The sequence below is a fragment of the Rutidosis leptorrhynchoides genome, chromosome 5 (assembly GCF_046630445.1).
Source record: "Rutidosis leptorrhynchoides isolate AG116_Rl617_1_P2 chromosome 5, CSIRO_AGI_Rlap_v1, whole genome shotgun sequence".
Lineage (NCBI taxonomy): Eukaryota > Viridiplantae > Streptophyta > Magnoliopsida > Asterales > Asteraceae > Rutidosis > Rutidosis leptorrhynchoides.
Genome location: NC_092337.1, coordinates 339,974,053 through 339,990,005, shown reverse-complemented (window position 1 = coordinate 339,990,005; position 15,953 = coordinate 339,974,053). Strand labels below are relative to the sequence as shown.

The 15,953-nt window shown below is 30.8% G+C and overlaps 1 non-coding gene across 1 annotated transcript; it reads left to right on the top strand.

Annotated features, from left to right (window-relative positions):
• The first annotated feature begins 8,287 nt into the window (after positions 1-8,287).
• Positions 8,288-8,394, top strand: LOC139850994 (small nucleolar RNA R71). The gene has a single exon (XR_011760362.1). It is a non-coding gene; the product is annotated as a small nucleolar RNA R71 (small nucleolar RNA).
• The last annotated feature ends 7,559 nt before the right edge of the window (positions 8,395-15,953 follow it).

Sequence of the window (15,953 nt, the reverse complement as noted above, 5' to 3'; positions counted from 1 at the left end):
GAGTAGGTCAGAATTTTCAGCACGTCGTTACAAGGGCGTAGTGACTTTCGGAAGGCTATAAATCCTGAACTGTATATCGGATTTAGGAGAGGCCTAAATGAAAAGTCATCTACTCGAAACTAACTATATGAAAATAAATTTTCCAGAAGTCCAGGAGTCTGATCAGACCCCGAAAAATAGTAAACTAGTGCTCTGGTGGGTTTCTTGGTGCTTGATGCTCATCACGGTTCTCATCCTTGATGCGTGTAAGCTTCAAGTGTACAACTCTTTGATGGTTTAGCATCACTTTGAACAAGTTTCAACCATCAACACACAACTAAGAGTAAAAGCTATCATTCTACAAGTTTTGATCATCAAGGTTGTCTCTTTATTGCATAAACACAATAAAGCTTCAACCTTTGTCCTTTTTACACAAGTTTATGCATCTTCATCATATGAGGTGATGAAGACTTGATCTTTATCATCACAACAATCACAAAAAGGTTCCAAGTAAGTGAGATCTACAATGATAACTTAGATCTCGATTATTTAGAAAACCCTAAGCTAGAAATATTGGATCCTTACAAGATTAATGAGACCATAAGCTAGAAAGCTAAGATCTAGTAAAAGAAATGAGACCATAAGCTAAAAAAAGCTAAGATCTTTAATAAAATAATGAAAACCTAAGCTAGAAAGCTTGGATCTTTAATGTTCTTGAAGATCCTTAAAGCAAAAAGCTAGATCTACAAGTTACATGAAGATCATAAACACAAGTTTTGATCTTTTTAACAAAATAAAGGAATCATAAGCTAGAAAACTTAGATCCAACAAGTAAATAAAGATTCAAAGCTAGAAAGCTTGAATCTTTAATATTCTTGAAGGATTCAAACCAAAGTTTGAATCTACAAGATATAACATGATCAAGAAGCTAAAAAGCTTGATCCTTGCATGATGATGATGATGTCAAAAATGATAAGAGAAGAAGAAGAAGAAGAAGAAAATTTAAAACATACACTTTTTAGAGTGAGAAAAACTAGAGAAAAAATAAGAGAGTAAGTGTGTGTAATTTGTGATGAGATCAAGTGTGAAATGTGAGGAATTAGCTTGGTATTTATAGGAGGTGATGGGGTGGCATGGTGGTGGTGGCCGTGGACTTGGGAAGGGGACAAGGGGGTCAAACTTTTGCTTTTTGGTTAGTGGTGGTCTAAAGTTGGTGCTTATGTTAGGATCCCATGCAACAATTGTGATTATGGTTAACAAAAATGCTAGTATGTTCCCTATAATAAATGGGTTTTTGTCTTTAATAATAATGTGTCACTAACTTATTAAAATTTGGCTAATTAAATAGTCCATTAGCTAGTGTAGGGTGGGCTAAAGTCCAACAAGGTAGAAAGTCTAACAAGACTAACTAGTGAACATAAGTAAATTACTAAGCGTAATTAAGCAACCAATAACTCAAGTAATTATCGTTATAAAATAACAATTAGTATTACGTAGTCATAATATTTCAATTATGACCAAAGTCAAACGTGTATCAAAATACATAGCTCGTTTTCAACGTCAAGTGACACTAACGGTCGTAAAAGCATTCGGGGATCGAGTTAAGTAACTAAGTACTTAATGGCATGTTGTAAGGTATCAACATAAGTAATAAATCATGAAATAAGATCCCAGAATATAATCTAAAACAGTACGCACAAATACGCAGTTTTGCAGAAAGTAACAAGTACAAAAGTAAGTCGAAAAAGTTGTGTCGTTACACCTTTCGGTAAACTACCTTCCGGTTGTAAAGGAAAGCTTTGAACAAGCAACTGTTAAGGTAATGTCTAATGACATGCAAATGATCATGGTCCAAAATGTGTCGGATGCAATTACTATCCTTTGTCGGAGAAATAGTAAAGATCACCCTATAATTTTTTGGTCTGGCACAAGGTCCTGTCTTCGACCATGCTATGCAACCACCATTCTTACGGTTGACACCCGATTTGGTTTAGGTGACCTAATGAATTCTGATGAATTCTTAGGATTTTACGTTCAATGGTAATGAACGCATTGAAAATAGATTTTCAGAAAACAAATTGGTTTTAATTTGATCAAAATATTTTCTCGTTCAAGCTTGAGTTTAGATATCATTGAATTCCATGAGTTTTTAATTCTCAATCTTTAAGGTCAATCTCAAGGATTGAGTAACATCAGGCTTAAATGCTGATTTTTAATCTTTAAGGAGATTATCCTTTCTGGGGTCTGATTCATTAGTCTTATCAAGCTAATTTGCACGGTGCCCTTCCCATTTTACGAGACAGATCCTCTCATGGTTAGGATAAGTCTGACCACTTGGCGACCCTGTTTGATGCTGAGGTCCGTGGATTTCCAGCTGATTTTTGAGAAAACTTTTCAAGGTTTTTCGTAGACTCTACAACTGGTCTGGACGATAACTTCCTGACCTAAATCAAGAAGCGCATTTCTTTTTCTGAAGACTTTACTTCATTTTAATGATGGAGTTGATTCATCGTGTAGATCCATCTTTTCTTTAATTTTCACAATTTAATGGGTAAAACAAATTTATACAGTCCAAAGCAAAAGTATCTGCAATAAACTTCGCACAAACATGTGATAACAGTTCATATATATTGACAAATCTCCCCACACTTGGCTTTTTTCTTGAATCTTTTTTATTCCTGATTTAATTAAATAAATTCATCAATTTGGTAGTTTTTCAGTTTATGTTCTCCTTGAGGTAACAATCGTTCATAAACATATTAAACAAGATTTTAATTTATTTATTAATTTTTTTTTAAATTTTTCACAAAATCTAGAAAATAAGCCAAGTGTGTAAACCCGAGAGAATTTATAACCCCTCCCCACACTTGAGATCATGCAATGCCCTCATTTGCAATGAAATCAGACAAGATAAAATTCACGAGGGCAATTATTATAGAAAGGGAGTTAAAACCTCTTTAGCTAAAAAGCCATAACTTGCGGGATTTTGTTTAATCTGTTGATGTTGATTTGCCCGTCATCTTTTCACATGTTTCGTTAAAAAATGGTTGCTTTTGCTAAACTGAATTTCAGTCTTTGAAAATGCGTCTTTTACCATTATTTATATGCACACAAACAAAACAAACAAATATACAAATATTTGTTTATATATATACTTTAAATCAATAATCTTAAGATAATAAAATATATTTTTGCCCCATCCTCGGGTAGAGTAATTTCGGCTCATGCACCTAGTTTTACCCGTGACAAATTTTCAGAAATTATTATTTCAAGTCGTCAATAAAAAGTAAATTTTGGTTTTATTATTTTAATGATACATAAGAATGGAGGGAGAAGACTAGTTCTTTAGTGCCTGCTAGGGAAAGACCAATCGGCCTCCACTCTCGAAATATTTTGAAACGTTTTAAGAAGGCGAGTGGTTAGCTAAAATTATCCTGTATTCATTTTTCCTTAGGGTAGAATGTGATGTCATCTCTTTCAGTGTTGTTGAACCCTTCATAATAGAATTTAAGTCTATGACCATTCACATTGAAAATACCACCATTCTTGTCATATAACTTTACATATCCGGATGCAAATGCGTGTTTTACTTCATACGGTCCCGTCCATCGGGACTTAAGTTTCCCAGGTGAAAACTTATAACGTGATTGAAAAACTAGAACTTTGTCTCCCGGTTCAAATGCTTTCTTTTCTTTTAAGCGAGCATCGTGCCATTTCTTAGTTTTCTCTTTGTAAGATCTCGAGTTTTCATATGCTTGAAGTCTTAGCTCGTCTAATTCATGTAATTGTAAGAATCGATTTTCTCCACCTTCCACAAGGTCTGTATTACATTCTTTTATTGCCCAATACGCCTTGTGTTCAACCTCGACAGGTAGATGACACGCCTTACCATATATTAATCAGAAAGGAGTGGTACCAATGGGCATTTTGAATGCGGTTCTAAATGCCCACAGCGCATCATCTAACTTTCGATGCCAGATTTTTGGATTATTCTTAACCGTTCTTTCTAAAATTCATTTAAGACCTCGATTTGTGTTTTCAACTTGGTCATTCGTTTGAGGGTGGTAAGAAGTTGAGAAACGATGATTAACTCCGTACTTTTTAAGATCTTTCTCGAGTAATTGATTTGTAAAATGAGTTCCACGATCACTGATTAATGCCTTTGGAAGCCCGAAATGTGAGAAAAGGTTTTTAAGAAAGCTGACAACAACTCGAGTATTGTTAGTGGGTAGGGCTTTTGCTTCAGCCCATTTAGAAATGTAATCGACTGCTATGAGAATGTATTTGCATTTTTTAGAGGCGGGGAATGGACCCATGAAGTCAATACCCCAAATGTCAAATACTTCGCATACTAGGATGCTTTGTTGTGGCATTTCGTCTCTCTTAGAGATATTTCCAGATCTTTGACAAGCGTCACAGGTTTTTACCATATTGTGTGCATCTTTGAAAATTGTAGGCCAGTAAAAACCTGAGTCAAAAACCTTCTTAGCTGTATAGCTTGGTCTGAAATGTCCACCAGCCAATCTTTCATGACAATGCTCTAGAATTTGTTGCGCTTCTTTGCCATATACACATCGACGAATAACTTGATCTGCTCCTATACGAAAGAGATTAGGGCTTTCCCAGAAGTAAAACTTCAGATCAGTGAAAAATTTCTTCTTTTGCTGATAAGTTTGATTTTTAACAAGAATTCATGCTGCTAGATAATTGGAAAAGTCCGCAAACCATGGATTTCTTCTTACGTTTCAATTTTCATAAGGAACTCATCTGGAAAAGTATCGTTAATAATGGATTCGTCGAGTGTTTTTAAGTTATGATTTTCAAGACGGGACAAGCGATTTGCAGTGAGATTTTCAGCACCCTTTTTATCCTTTTTTTTATTGTCGAATTCTTGTAGGAGAAGAATCCAACGAATGAGTCCAGGTTTAGCATCTTACTTTTTGAATAAGTACTTTAGGGATGAATGATCGGTATAAACAATCGTTTTAGATAACACCAGGTAAGATCTAAACTTATCGAAAGCAAAAACTACTGCAAGAATCTCCTTCTCAGTAGTTGTGTAATTCAACTAAGCTCTTGTAAGTGTTTTACTTGTGTATTAGATTGGTTGAAATTTGTTATCTTGACGTTGACCTAAAACAGCTTCCAACGCGAAATCACTAGCATCAAACATTAGCTCGAAAGGTTTGGACCATTCGGGTGATACCATGATGGGTGCATTCGTAAGTTTCTCTTTCAGAATGGAGAAAGCATTTAGACACTCATTGTTGAAATCAAATGTACAGTCTTTCTCAAGAAGTTTAGTCATGGGTCAAGCGATTTTGGAAAAGTCCTTTATGAATCGTCGATAGAATTACACATGACCAAGGAAACTACGAATTCCTTTAACATTGGTTGGAGGAGGAATTTTTGAAATAACGTCGATCTTAGCTTTGTCTACTTCCATTCCAGCTCGAGAAATCTTGTGTTCTAATACAATGCCTTCCTTCACCATGAAGTGGCATTTCTCCCAGTTTAAAACAAGATTTTATTCTTCACAACGAATTAGCATTCGTTCAAGGTTTGAGAGATATGAGTTGAAGTAGTCTCCAAAAATATAAAAATCGTCCATAAAGACTTCTATACTTTCTTCAATTATGTCATGAAAAATTTCCATCATACACCTTTGGAAGGTGCCTGGTACGTTGCATAATCTGAATGGCATTCGTCGGTAGGCAAAAGTACCAAATGGACAAGTAAATGTGGTCTTGTCTTGGTCTTTTGGATCAATTGAAATTTGAAAATAATCGGAGAATCCATCAAGGAAACAGTATTAATCTTTTCCCGCCAAACGTTCTAGCATTTGGTCGATAAATGGTAGCAGGAAATGATCTTTCCTTGTAGCGTCGTTTAGACGACGATAGTGTATACAAACTCTCCACTCAGTGACTGTTCTTGTAGGAATGAGTTCATCTTTATCATTTAGAATAACAGTCATAACCCTTTCTTGGGTACTACTTGCACAGGACTTACCCACGGGCTATCGAATATAGGGTAAATTAACCCGACATCAAGTAATTTGATAACCTCCTTTTTGACAACTTCTTTCATGTTAGGGTTTAACCTCGGTTGCCTTTGTACCACGACTTTAAAGTCTTCTTCCATTAGAATTTTGTGAGTACAATAAGCAGGGTTAATCCCTGGAATATCAGTTGTTTTCCAGGCAATTGCCTTTTTGTGGGTTTTTAAAATAGACATTAACCTACCCTTTTCATCATCAGAAAGTTTTGATGAAATTATGACGGGTAATTGTGACGTTCCTTAGAGATAAGCATACTCCAAATGTTCCAGGAGTTCTTTAAGTTCCAAGGTGGGTGGTTCTTCCAAGGAATATTTTATCCGAAACCTATTACCATCGGTAATATTTTTAAAAGGTTCATCTTCCCTGGGAATTTCTTCTTCTACGTATTCTTCATCAGTGAATACCTTCAACAGCTTGTATAACTCTATATCGACATCAAAATCTTCACCTTCACCCATCGGAGTGAAATCTGAGGTGTCAACATTTAATAGTTCTTGTAGTTCTTCCTCAATACAACAATCAACAATGTCTATTTGGAAACATTCGACACCAGGAGACATATGGTGTTTCATAGCCTTATTTATGTTCAATATAATTCTATCATCCCCCACACCTAAGCTGAGATTTTTCTCTTTTACGCGCACAATTGCATCTGCAGCATTTAGAAAGGGACGTCCTAGAATTAGGGGAACCTTACTATCTTCTTCCATTTCAAGAACAACGAAATCAGCAGGAAAGATTAAGTGATTTACTTTAACCGGTAGGTTTTCAGCAATGCCAATAGGATAGTTGTAAGTTCTATCAGATAATCATATGCACATCCTGGTTGGTTTTAAATCACTTAAGTTCAATTTTAAGTACAAGGAGTGAGGTATAAGGTTAATGCTCGCTCCTAAATCAGCTAATGCATCGTACATTACTGAATCTACCATCAGACAAGGAATGATGAAACTTCCAGGATCTCCAAGTTTTGGTGGCATATTTTGCTTTTGTAAAATTGCCTAGCATTCCTCATTAAGGAATGTGGTTGAAACTTCAGCATATTTTCCTTTGTCCACTAAGAGATCTTTGATAAATCTTCCATAATTTGGCATACCCGCAAGAACATCTACAAGTGGTATATTTATACAAATTTGCTTAATTATGTCAGCAAACTTATTGTATTATGCTTGTAATTTATCTTTTTTCAAATGTTGCGGATATGGAATTGGAGGTTTGTATACCTTCAATGGTGGTTGATTTTGAGTCTTTGGTGCACTTGTGGTTGGCATCGTATTTTCTTCCACCACAGGTTCGTTTTCTTGTGAAATATGAATAGGAGTGAGAGGCTTTGGAATCTCTGGGTTAATGCTTAACCCCTTTCACGTAGTGATTGAATTAACTTGCAAAATATTACTTGAATTTTGAGTTTCCTTACCCTTAGGGTTTGGTTGCGTGTTGGATGGTAAAGTGCCCGATTGCCTTTCAGCAAGCAATTGGGATATTCTTCCCATATCTCTTTCAAGGTTTTGAATTGATGTTTGATGATTCCTTTGTACTTGCTCGATTTCCATTTGGGAATGATGTAATTGTCTCTTCATTTGCTTATTCATTTCTGATTGACTTTTGACAAAATTCATCATAAGTTTTTCAAAGTTAGATTTCTTCTCTACTGGTTGCGTGTTATGATTTTGTTGTTGATACAGTTGTTGTTGGAAATTTTGTTGAGGTGGAAATGGAGGTTGGTTTCTATTGAAAAAGCCAGGTGGTCCATTTCTTTGAAAATCAAAATTCTTCGGGTTTTGATATCCTGGGTTTGCAGGTTGATAATTAGAATTCCCTCCTTGAAAATTGCCTTGTCTTTGATTCGCCATAAAATTAACTTGTGCTACTGAGTTCATTGGCCGATCATTGATATCACAATCTTTCGTGAAATGTGGCTTTCCACAGATTTCACAGCCTACATGCAATGCTAAAACTGTTGAATTTAGTTTCTCTATTTCTCTTCAAAACTTTTTGAATTGATTCGACAGTAAAGTTATGGTTGTGTTATTATCTTCATTTTCTTCAAGGCTTGCCACCGTCCTTCTAGGTTGTTGATCTCTAGACGGTGTCTATTCAAAAGTATGAACTAACATGTCTTCTAACATGTCATACGCTTGATTTGGTGATTTGTACATAAATACTCCTCCAGCGGAGGAATCTAATATACCACGAGTATGTTCATCAATACTACGATAAAAAGTTTGTACTATTTGCCCTTTTTGCAATCCGTGTTGCAGACAATTTCGTAACATTCTTTTTAATCTTTCCCATGCATCATAAAGAGTTTCATCCAACTTTTGTTTAAAAGTGGTTATTTCAGTTCTAAGCCTTTCGGCTTTTGCCGGTGGAAAAAATTGAGTAATGAATTTATCTCTTAATTCGTTGAAAGTTGTGATAGAATCAGGTTTTGATGCTTTCAACCATGCTTTTGCGTCTCCGATTAACGAGTATGGAAAAGTTCTTAACTTAAATGCATCTGAAGAAACATATTTGGTTTTTGTACTGTTCACATAAATCTTCAAAAGCTTCTAGATGTTCTATTGGATTATTATTAAGTCTTTCATCGAATTGGTTCTCACGTACCATGTGCATAAACTGCCCCTTGACTTCCCAGTTTCAGCCTCAATTTCAGGTCTTCTTATAGGTGCAAGAGTGGGAGGGGGAGCAGTTTGTCTGGTTTTACACATTGGTAGGTCATTTGGATCAGGTGTTACTTCAGCCATTTCTTCTTTAATGACGATGGTTTCAGGTTCAGTTTTGATTTCTCGTTGACCACTAGTGTTTCCTACTTGTTTTTTGATAATTTTCGGTGTTTTCGGTTTACTAGTACTACCTACTTTTTTTTTGTTTTTCCTGTTTTAATTTTGATCAAGTCTCTTTAAGGTTCTGGATTAAGTGTAACGAGTTTAGGATTTCCTGAACGGGTCATACAATTAAAACATTGTATGTAGTCTTGAAGGATTTATTCACTAAGTGTATAAACATTGAACTTTCTTGAAAAAGAATTTTCACGAAAGGATCGAATAACTAAAAACAAATTAAAACCTTTAAATAAACAGACACTTTTCCAATTTTGCTCACGTTTCGAATAGCTAAAAGATGTAGCAGGTAGCCAGGACCCTTTAAATTGGAAATCCCCAACTCGCCACTAACAAATCCAACTATTACTACGAATCAAAAAAATTATCTATTTATTTAACTTCCAACATTCCCCCGCAGTGGCGCCAAAAAGTTGATGTGGGTGATCGTGTCCTTTTATTTTGAACGGATTTGGATTGAATTTAGTACACGAATTAGTTGTGATTATATGGTGTTTTTTATGATTTCGGATTGATTTCACACATATAGGCAACTTTGTCCTATCCGTATAGTAATAGTGTGTTGGTAAATCTGGTTCGTTCCACAGGGAGATGGAGTTTTCATGAGTTTTAATCGTTAAAAGTTAAACTATTTAAAAGGGGGATTTTGGATTGGGTTTTCACAGAACTAAAATGAAATAACTAAATTAACGAAACTAAATAAAACTACAATTTATACTAATTTGTAAAAAGTAGAGAAATAAGATTTTTCATGGCAATATAGTAAAATAGTAAAAAGTAATTAAAATATACTATATGGTAAAAAGTAAAACAGTAAAAAGTAAATAAAATTTACTACGTGGCAAAAAGTGAAATTGGTGAGATTTAAAATAAAGTAAAGTAGTGGCTACTAAAATGTGTCCCCTATGGATTATGGATTGTTTTTAAGTCTGATTACAATGTTTTAAAATATATCCTTATATTTTATCTTTTGATTTATAAAGATTTAATTAACTAAAATTAAATCTAACTTTCGTTAGATCTTGTTTTAGTGAATTAAATTATACCCCGACTATTCAAATTGAGATTTAATCCGGTTTTAACTTTCGCTGATACCAAAATTATAACGGTTGCCTTTTTTATAATTACACGATTATATAAACTATAATATTACCCAAACCACCGAATCACACTTCTAAATTGTTGTCAATAATTTATCCATATGTCCGTCTAGATCATTGAGGTGTTGAAGCACAATTTATGTAAATTTAATTAACTTTCGCTTATCAATTTAATAAATTATGTGATAGGGGTGAAAATATTAAATTATATAACGATGGGTCGGTGATTAAACTCAATGTTAAAAATAGTCAAAGTTACATCGTAATATTATAAATGATTCAGTCCATTCGTCCAGAGGTTCTACATTTTAGTCACCACTATTGGTATTTAGTTGGACATTATAACGGTAAAAAAATATAAATTATATAAAGTGGACATGGGTACAATAATAATAATAATAATAAATGATAACAATAATGATAATAAATAACGATAATAACGACGATAATAATAAATATTACGATAACAATAAAAATAACAATAATAATAATAATAATAATAATAATAATAATAATAATAATAATAATAATAATAATAATAATAATAATAATAATAATAATAATAATAATAATAATAATAATAATAATGCTAATAACGATACGTGAAAATAAAGTTGGGACGTGGAGACTTACAGCGAGTTGGAACGGTAAAAAGCGATATTATTAGCTTAGCGTTACACGGACAGAGCTCTGACTTAAAACCCGTAAATTAAACGTTACAATACCCAAACTAAACCAAACTTAAATTTAAATTATAAATTATAAATTATAAATATAAATTTTATTAGTATGCAGAGAAAAGAAAGAAAATTGGTGTCTTAAACTTGGCAAACTGCGTGGCCTTTTATAGGCATAATTTGAAATACTGTAGCCCATGCGATCGCATGGGCTTGAAGTGTATATGCCATGCGATCGTATGGATCCCCTGGCTAGCTCACAATCTTTTGTTTTCTTCTTTGTCGACATATTTGTTAAATATATATATATAATATATATAATTTATATTAATTATATGTATATATATTATATTATATTCTTGTGCATAGTTGACTTGTAATTTTCAGTCCGTTGTCTCGTACGTTTACGCCCGGTTTATGTATTGGTTCCGGTTTCTCGAACATCTTTTCGTGTGCTTTAATATTTTATACTTTGCGTTCTGCGTCTTGTGCTCTCGTTGTCTTTCTTCATGGTAGATATGAATCGACCCGTCCTAATCCATAAGGACGAATACCATAAGGTTACTTTGCGAGGTATTTGACCTCTATATGATACATTTTACAAATATTGCATTCGTTTTAAAAAGACAAACTTTCATTTCATCGAAAGTTGACAGGCATGCATACCATTTCATAATATCCAAACTATAAATGACCTAATCTGTCATTTACTTAATAATAATCTTTATTGAACTCAACGACTTGAATGCAACGTCTTTTGAAATATGTCATGAATGACTCCAAGTAATATCTTTAAAATGAGCAAATGCACAGCGGAAGATTTCTTTATTACCTGAGAATAAACATGCTTAAAAATGTCAACCAAAAGGTTGGTAAGTTCATTAGTTTATCGTAATCAATCATTTCTATAATTTTAATAGACCACAAGATTCTCATTTTTCATAAATATCATTAAACTCGCAAGTGTATAAAATCCATTCGTATGATGAACACCTGGTAACCGACATTAACTTTAATGCATATAGAATATCCCCCGCATACTCGCAAGTATGCCATATACTGGCAATCGCAATCACCATTTAAATCGAAGTACTAAAGCAGTTCAAATTCTCTAACTGGGGCTGGTCAGTGCCCGTAGATATACCTTTAGGATTCAAGTCAATTAGGGGCCATTTCCCTAATTCTTAGGTTACCAAGTTAAAGGGGCAATATTCGGTATGGTAATCCAACCATAGAATATAGTTTCAAGTACTTGTGTCTATTTCGTCAAACATTTATAAAAGCAGCGCATGTATTCTCAGTCCCAAAAATATATATTGCAAAAACATTTAAAAAGGGAGCAAATGAAACTCACAATATTGTATCTTGTAGTAAAAATACATGTGACAGCATTGAACAAGTGTAAGATTGGCCTCGGATTCACGAACCTATATTAAGTATATATATATTTATATAATGGTCAATATCTATCTAACAATTAAGGTCGACTCATAGTGTACCACAATTTTAATGCTCGAGACCGATATGCAAAAGTTAACAAAAATTAGTTTGACCCAAAATGACTTTCAAAATCTATACATGTTTATTATATACCTTAAATATGGTCATTTTATATATTTAAATATATTTATCAGATTTTATTAAAGTAAATAATACAAGTCATATATTAATAAATAAAAATTTACATTAAAATTTATATATGATAAAAATATACTTTTATATATCTCAAGTAATAAAATTTATACAGTTCACTTAATATTATAAAAATATAGTGATATGTATTATTAATGTAATTATATTATGTGTGGTAAAATATCTTGGTATTACATATTTATTTGATAAAATAATATTGATAATAATAATGAGTAAAAGTTATATTATTTTGTAATAATAATAATAATAATTATTATTCTACTAATAATAATAACAATATTTATTTACTAATAATGATGTTAATTATAATAAAATGATAATTTTAATAATAAAGATACTTTTTAATATTAACTGTAATAATAATAATAATAATAATAATAATTCTATTCAAAATGATACTTTTTAATAATAATAAAACTAAAATGATAATAAAAATGATATTTTATAATAATAATGATATTTCTATTAAAAATTGAATATTTTAATAAAAATGATAGTTTTAATATTAATGATACTTTTAATAATAATAATAATAATACTAATAACGATATTAATAATAACCTTAGTGATAATAACGATGGTATTAATAATAACAATAACAATTTTAATGATAATACGTATATTGATAACGATAACGATAATAATAACGATAATAATAATAATAATAATAGTTATTAGATAATAATAATAATAATAACGATAACCATAACTACGATAGTAATAATAATAATAATAATAATAATATTAATAATAATAATAATAATAATAATAATAATAATAATAATAATAATAATAATAATAATAATAATAATAATAGAATTAATAATAATTCAGTCGATCATATCTTTTAATCCGTTCATTGAAACTGCACGATTCCTAAATGAAAAGTTATTAATTTTTCGCCAGCTTTCCAACGACATGCATATCATATACCTTATTTTAGTACCATATATATTAAATTCATGATTTATCATAAACTATTTAACGACGAAATTAAACATACAAGCATGCATAATCATATATACTCGAGTACTAGTCAGGGATACACTATTAATATATAAAAGATAAAATATGAATGCTCACGTATCAATATTGTGATTCAATATTGCAGGAAAGTACGTAGACGCAACGGAGATGATAAACACTAGTTTAACCTCACGAGCTATATCCTCGAACCATACCCATAACCTCCAAAGCTATAAACCATAATTTCTTTAGCTCTATCCCTCTCGAAAAACCCATTTTGAAAACATGCCAGCAGGACCTCATCGTAGTATTTTATGTATACTAATAATAATAATAATAATAATAATAATAATAATAATAATAATAATAATAATAATAATAATAATACTAATAATAATAATAATAATAATAATAATAATAATAATAATAATAATAATAATAATAAGATTAATAATAATATTAATCTCAATAATAATAATAATAATAATAATAATAATAATAATAATAATAATAATAATAATAATATAATTAATAATGATATTACGGAGTATCAGTAGATAGATAGATGAAAAGAATGAATTGCAAAACTAAAATCGTTCGACTTATAAAGGGACTTGGCCTCACCTACCCCTTCATGCGATTGCATGAGGTTGTGAGGGAATACTCATGCACTCGCATGAGCCATGTACTCAGATCACATTCATTCATTCATCATGCCGACACTTTTTAATATAAATTAATATATAATATATTTAATCTTTATAATTAATTAAATATTATATTTCATTTTCCTGCATAGTTGACTTGTAACATTAGTTCTAATGACTTGTTTGTTGATGCTTGACTTATGTCTCGGTTCTGATTTTTCGAACGTCCTTTCGTACGCTGAGAAAACTTGTACTTTACGTTTCGTGTAATGTACCTTTATCATTAACAAGACTCAAATCAATGAAAAACTATCCTACTCAAAGTGTAACTTATTCATTTGAGTATTTTGGTCATTTGCTTCTTTAAATCATCATTTCGCTATATATACATATATATAAAATAGTATTTTTAAATCAAAACGTTTTATATCAAAGTTGATATTATATTTTTATCATTTTATATATATATATATATATATATATATATATATATATATATATATATATATATATATATATATATATATATATATATATATATATATATATATATATATATATATATATATATTCATTTAGAAATATAAATTTATATATATTAGAATATCAATATAATATTTAGTTTTTCAAAACTAATTATATTTCAGAGTTTATATAATTTAAAATCGTTTTCATAATATAACATAATTTGATATGAATCATTTATGTATTAGCGTTTACTCTGACTTATCAAATATTCTAATTAACTTAATTAAAATATCAATCGAGTCACTAATCGAATACTATTATCGTTTATTAAATAATTTAAAATATATATAAATAAGTTTTTAATTACACGTTTCAAGTTATTTATATATTTATATTCAATTAAACCACGGACCGTTATTATTTATAACTTGTCAAAAGGTTTCTAGAAAGATTCTAGATTTTAAGATAATGTTAAAACCTTTATCCTTATCATAATGACTCGGTAACAATTTGTCAAAAGTGGTTCTAGATATTATAAAGTTATATTCTTTTTAAAGGAGAAGTGACACTCAAATCCTTTTATATAATTTCTAAAATTTATAACAATAAGAGATAATGATAATAACTATTATAATCTTAAAGTTTTATAATATGTTTCTATTTCTCGACATTTTAAATACCGATATTTATATTAAGAGAAAATTAATATTGTTTCCTTTTATATATACAAAATGTTTTAGTAACAAAGTTTAGATAGAAAAGCGTTTTCGTACATTTGAAACTAAATTGAATAATTATAATTTGGTTTTCCATCATCAGTTATATTCCAAATCAAAAAGGTTTCATCTATATCGTAAAACATTTTCATTACTATGAAAACTAAATAATTAACTTTTCAGGAGATACGAGACAATCATTGTAAAACATGCATTGAAAGTTAAGCAGGAGTCTCTACTAACTTTTGTCTAGTCATTATTGTTCTTACTTGTAAATCACTTTACCATTTATTCCGAATACCGTTAAAGAGAACAGATTTCTTATATCATAGTAGACCTTACTATAGAGACCCGTAATCATATCATAATGTATCTGATAATTCAATCATTTGATATTATCTTTTAATCTCATCGATAGATATAATAAACTTATATTGAAACAAATACGTTCATGTGAAGTATTATATATCTAATACTTTGTTAACATTTTCCATTAATATAACTATATATTATATATACATATCTATGCACATAAATGTTTGTGAATCGTCGAGCACGGTCAAAGGGTAATTGATTACATGAATATAATTCCAAAATTTTTGAAACACAACATTACAGACTTTGTTTATCGTGTCGAAACATATAAAGATTAAGTTTAAATTTGGTCGGAAATTTCCGGGTTGTCACAAGATATGATCGTGAAGAGTATTGATAAAGTCTTGAATGCGCCCTTCTAAGATTTCAACATTATTGTCTTCTCTCTATAGATAGATATTGTACTCGTCTTTGATAGCCATGATCCGTTATGTTAAGCGTAGTGTGAAATCAATTGTTGATTTACGG